This window comes from Eumetopias jubatus, unplaced genomic scaffold, assembly GCF_037043125.1.
Source record: "Eumetopias jubatus isolate StellerSeaLion01/CBP00866 unplaced genomic scaffold, mEumJub1_p1.0 scaffold_2, whole genome shotgun sequence".
Classification (NCBI taxonomy): domain Eukaryota; kingdom Metazoa; phylum Chordata; class Mammalia; order Carnivora; family Otariidae; genus Eumetopias; species Eumetopias jubatus.
In genome coordinates, this window is record NW_028274808.1 from 48,687,872 (window position 1) to 48,693,948 (window position 6,077).

A 6,077-nucleotide genomic window follows, 5' to 3' on the forward strand; every position below is an offset into this window, starting at 1 on the left:
ACAGAGAGGTTAAGTTACTTGCCCAGAGTCACACAGTACTGAGTCATAATTTGTTTTTTCCTCTCTCCCACACACCTACTTTTTTTAAATGGGTAAGGGTGGGGTATTTTAAAACCAATCCGAGTGAAAACATGATATCATTTCACCTATTTCTGAATGTATCTCTAACAGATAAGAACTTTAAAAGAAAACATGACCACAGTCCATATCGCCCTTAATAATATTAAGAATAGTCCTTCAATGTCAACTAATGCCCAGTCCATAATTGTTTTTAACTACTGTATAAATTATGTGGATAAACCACGATTTACTTAATGAATTTGAAATCGATAGATATTTAGTTTGTTTCTAATTTAGGGTGACAATAAACAGCATTGTTATTATCATCTCTGTGACTAAATCTTGGCATATTTCCTTGGCATTTTTCTTACAATAAATTCTGAGAGGGAAAACTACTGTTGTAACAGTTACTCTCATTTTAAAGATTTATATTATATATATATAAATTGTGGTGGCTCCGTTGGTTGAGCAGCCAGCTCTTGATTTCTCTTATATATCTCAGGGTTCTGGGATCAAGGCCCACGTCAGGCTCCAGGCTCAGCAGAGAGTCTTCTTGAGGATTCTCTCTTTCTCTTTCTCTCTGCCCCTCCCCCGACTTGTGCAAACTTGTGCACACAGTCTCTCTATCTCTCTCTCTGTCTCATTGTGAGACTCTTCCAGAAAGGCTCAGTTTGCCAAGCCATCAGCAGTATTTGGCATCTTCACCAAGACTACTAGACTTTATTAGCTATCCTTTGGGCCATTGCGTATTGGTCCTCTCAAAGAATGAGCCCTGCGATTTATTCATCATCTCGACTGGCTTTCTATTTTCTCTTCATTCATTGCTGAATGTATATTTATTTTGTTCTTATTTTATAGAGTCTAGAGAGGCTTTGGGGCATTCTGGAGAGCACATATGAATAAGAGACAGCTCAGTTCCATCCTCCAGCTGCATGGGCAGAGACTGTTAGTCCCTTGCCTTAGAGAGGACACATTTTCCTATGAGGCTCCGGCAAAGAGCAAACTGAACAGTGGCCAGACTCTGCACTCCCTCCTTGAAAGGATTCAGCCCTCTGACTTTAATGAGAAGACTTAACAGGTCCTTATTTAAATGGTTACTCTTTACTCTAGAATTTCCTTTTCCCTGGGAAGAAGAGAAGATTTCTTTTCCCTGACAGTTTTGGGGGGACCCAGCAGTCCAAAGTTTGCGAGGAAGAAAGGAACATTCTTTGCCCCCGAGGGTGTTACTTTTATGTGGTTGGCACTCGCTGAACCAAGGCTTTTGCAGCTTTAAAGCAGCCCGAAGTAGGAATCTATCTACAAGAAAGTGTTTTTTCAAGCTAATTTTAAATTCAGGATTCATACTACTAAAATGGAACCAAGAAGAATAACTCACTGTGAAATAGCATTAGTTGTATTTGAAGCTGAAAAATTCATTGAAGTTCTGGCTCCCAGACGAGGCTACTCCATTTACCAATTTATCTTTCATGCTCACAGAGAACTCATTTGTCCATTTTACTATTCAGGGTGATTTTTAAATTGCATAGCACCTGTTCAAAAGGTGAGAGGAAGCAGAGGCTCTGTATCGGAGATGGGAGGTATCATAAGTCACAAAAACAATGACAGCCCTAAAAATCAACCATCAGAGAGCCACCATGGGCCCAGATATAGCCATGTCTGAGGACCAGGTGCCCATGATTACTATAGAATTGGGTCTTAGGTTATTTTTATCAGTGGGCAGAGAGATTATTCTTTTGCACATGGATAAATAGCTTATTCATTTATGTCAGCATATATATTAGTGTGTTAGTTTGAGATGCAAATGAAAGGTTTTTTTTTCAGTTTTTGCATTATACTTCTTTATTGATTCATGCACTGTTTCATCTCAAAGTCTCTTTAGGAAAGAAGAGCATTTGTTGGTGAAGGGGATGGGTAGAGTACGTGAAAAGAGCAATGTCCCGCCCAACCAGCCATTTGGCCTCAGAAGCCAGCCTCCCTGCTCCATGAAGAAGGTCCAGGCTCAACCTGGGACATTCCTCCACAAAACCCATCCCTCCAAGGGCAGCACGGGCTAGGAGACCTGGCAAGCCCAGGAGCCCATCCCCCTGGTTCTATGTGTGGGCAGTGGTCTCAGTCTGGGTTTTGGTGGGGGGAAGGAGTGGCTGAGTCCTTAGGATTCCCGGTCAAAGTGGCTGAGGGGGAGACACAGGCGGGATGGAGTCTCATATGCTGGCAAAGGCTCCTCCTGGCTCCTTGCTGGACCCTGTCCCAAGTCCTTTCCCAGAGATACCTTTGTGTTTCAGACTTGTTAAAAAGATGGGCATAAATTGGCTTAAGGCTCTCACTTTCTCCTGCTCTTCTGTCTCTTCTTCTGCTGCTTGCACTCTTTGGTACTGCAGAACTTGGCCTTGTCGACACCCCCGTGAAGTCCACAACTCAGTAGCAGGGAAAATGACCTAAGGCATAGAGTATAACCAAATATTTGAAATAGGTAGAAGTAGTTTTGAGAAAGATGGAATTGACTGGTTCTCATTTCCCCAGTCCTCTCTGCTGGGATTTCTAAAAGTATGGTTTTTTGGAAGTACACATCTATAGAGAGAGAAAGAGAAAAAGAGAACAAAAGAGAAATTTTGAAAACATAGTTTGTTGTCATCTCCTTCTTAGAGATTCTCCACATACATCTTCTTAATAAAGATTGAAAATAATCCAATAGTAAAGAAATCTGTCTCATTTTATGTCACTAACACTTCCTATAAAATTTTAAGAAATAAGTATTTCATGAAATATACATTGGAAAATACTCTCTTCTGCCTGCTTCATCTTGCTGAATAGAAAAAGTTAGTAATTTATGATACATTCTGTGGCAGTTGCCCCATTAACCTGGTGTCATGAGCTTACCTAGATTCGTAAGCTTTTAAACCATCATAGAAAGTAATGCTGTTCCGATCGATTTGTCTGTTTTACACTCATCCCCCAATGGTACTCCTGTCACAGTTCTTAAAATCCTTCCATGCATCTGACACTTCTGCACCTACTTAAAAGATTGTCTAACGCCGATTTTCTTGTTCTGAGATGAGAATATTTTGGAATTCACAAAAATAAATTTGGAGCATAGTACCTAAGTCAATTCATAATATAAAATCTGGTTTGAGGAGATTATAAAAATACTTCAAATCTAGTTTAATGATGTGGTGCTGTGAATTGCTTTCTCCTTGGTGTGGTCTTACTTATCACTGGTTCACTGACGTCCGTCCGGGGCCAGAGAGCTAAAGGTCAACTAGTCCAAATGCTGGTGGAGGTGCTAAGGACCTTCCTGGCTCCCACAGCATGCTGCAATCTGATGTTTCCGCCCTGCGGGGTCAGCATTGTTCCAAGGGGATCCCCAACCCTGGCTGTACATTCAAATCACTTGAGAAAGTAAGACCACTGGCCACTGGCCATTGACCCAGTCTCCAGCCCTAATCCCTCCTGAAAAGTCAGGAGCTGGGAGCTAAAAGTTCCATTCTTCTAATCACATGCACGTAGTTGTGTCCACTGATAACCAAGCCTCCATCCTCAAGAGTGACCTCATTAGCATAAACCCCTGAAAGGGGCTTGTGAATAACAAAAGATACTCTTCTCATCCCCCTCAGGAAATTCCAAGAGTTTTAGGAGCTCTAAAACCTCACTGCTAGAAATCAGTGAGGAATATCAAAAATATATATACTAGTATTTATGTGTTTCTTAGCCATCTAATATATGTCAAAGTTTGCTGTGCCACTGATTTTTTTTTTTTTTTTTGAGTGGTACACCCCCAACTCCATCTTTTCCTAAGGATTTCCATTGCATGATTTTGCACAACATGGTGATTTTTTACAATGTAAATATCATGTTACAGCAGAACTGACTGTATTTAGACCAGTGCCAGGTTTGTGATAAAACAGTTGATATATCATAGCTATTATCATGCTAAACAGCTAGAAAGCCTGGAGGAAAGAAATATCAACTCAGGCTTGAGTAACTGAGGGCAATTCCCTTGCCTTTGTGAGAGCCAGGCAGGGAGGAGCAAAGAAGAGTGAAGAGGAAGATAGAAGCAGGTTAAGAAGGGCCTGGTAAAATCCACTCGGAAATTTCCACAAGTGACAGGAGACCATGGAAAGGTTTTGAGAAGGGAATTCAGGTGGATCACATTTTTCCCTTTGGAAATGATCACTCTGGTTTTGAGTGAGTCTAGAGGCAGACCAGATAACTTTAGGAAGTCACTGTGATGTGGGAAACTAAGGCAGAAGAAAAATTATTAAATTTCCTTACGTATTTACAGCCCATTGACAAGTCCTTGAAACTGGCAGAGTGACCTTCCTCTGGGAGCTCAGCTGCCTTGATGTTGACACTTTGCTAAAGGCAAAAGGGAATCTTAGCCCCAGCCCTCCAGGATCCTGTGAGTCTACTCTAAACATACAGAAATTCCTTTGGAGGCTCCCTTTTTCTCCACTACCCTCCCCCTCCAAGTTACACTTTAAGAATCAATCTCCAAGCATTAGGCTCACTGATACACATCTGAAGGGTCTCATGACTGAGGGTTTACTAAACAATAAAAAAATGACCTTTCCCAACAATAGCTAGCCCCCTCAGGGTCCTGGAAACCTTGTTTCCAAAATACCTGGGAGGCTTATGCTATCCCTAACCCCCTCCCAGCCTGAAGATATATAATCACCACTCCTCAGAACCCCACTGCAGCTTTCTGCCCAAAGGTCCTGTCTCTGTGCTTTAACAAAATCACCTTTTTGCACCAAAGACGTCTTAAGAACTCTTTCTTCATCTTTGCCGCCGGACCTCACCTACTTTCCAAAACCACATCAACTGCACAAATATGGACCAGAAATGATGCTGTGTAGACTGCGGCAGCAAAAGGGGAAAGCAAATTTGAACCCTAGGAGATGAATGAACAGGGTTTGGCAAGATGATGGGAGGTGAAGTTTGACTTTTCTCCGTTCTGGGTTCTGGGTAGGGCAGGGGAAGGTGGTGCCATTTCCTGAGAATGAACTCAGAAGGGAAAACAGATTTGGGAGGGAGATGATGAGTTTTGAATCTACTGGGCTTTAACCATGGAATCATGGGACCAAGAGCCATGCAGGCCGGAAAGGCAAGGGCCCAGCAGCTCCCCGGGGCTGGGATGGGATGGGGAAGCTCGGAGGGAATGAAAACCTAGTGGATATTTTAATCCAATTATATTTGGCAAAACATGACTTCGAGCTTCTATGAAGAAAGTGTCTGGTAGAATCTGCAGAGTGATTCAGGAATCCAGTGCCTTTTATAAGCAAGAGTGTTTGGTTTTATTTTAGTACATGCAGAGTTATGCTGTGAAAAGTTTTGATGAACTAAGTGCAAATGAATCTGAAGCTGAGGTAAATGTTTACAGTCACTTAAAAATGAAAAGAAAGAGTGTTTAGGACAAAGTACATTCTGAATTTCTCTGAGCCCAAAACATTTTATGGAGGGTATGAAATGTGAAGAGGCAGCCAAACTGAGGCCCATCCATCCCTAATTGTAACAGAGTAACATTAATAGAAACCAAAAGACTTAAACCAAACTGCTTCCTTGAACAGCAATACAAATCCAATGAAAACCCCCATTTTGCTGCTTTCTACCTGAGTGGGCATCGAATTCTAATGGGATGAAAACTACAGCAATTTCATTTCTTTTTAAAAGCATTATGTTGTAGTAATTATTATTTATTTTCTAACTGTGATACATTTGTGGAATAAACTGGTAGACTGACTCCCTTTAGCTTCAGTTTTCAACTAAGCTTAGCAAATAAGAGAGTGAAGAGCAGCATTGCTATAATTATGGTCTCTAAATGTGTGCGGTTCCAGATATACTATATCATTATACAGTATGTGCAAAGCTGAAATAAACACTGGGCTTTCTAAAAATAATGATTACAAAACAACTAATTGCAATTTACCTTTGTTCTGCTTGTGGGGTTTGTCCTAGGATATGCCAACTGATTTCTCATGTTATATAAAGATCCTTTTTTAAAAAAAGGTACTTTGTCACAT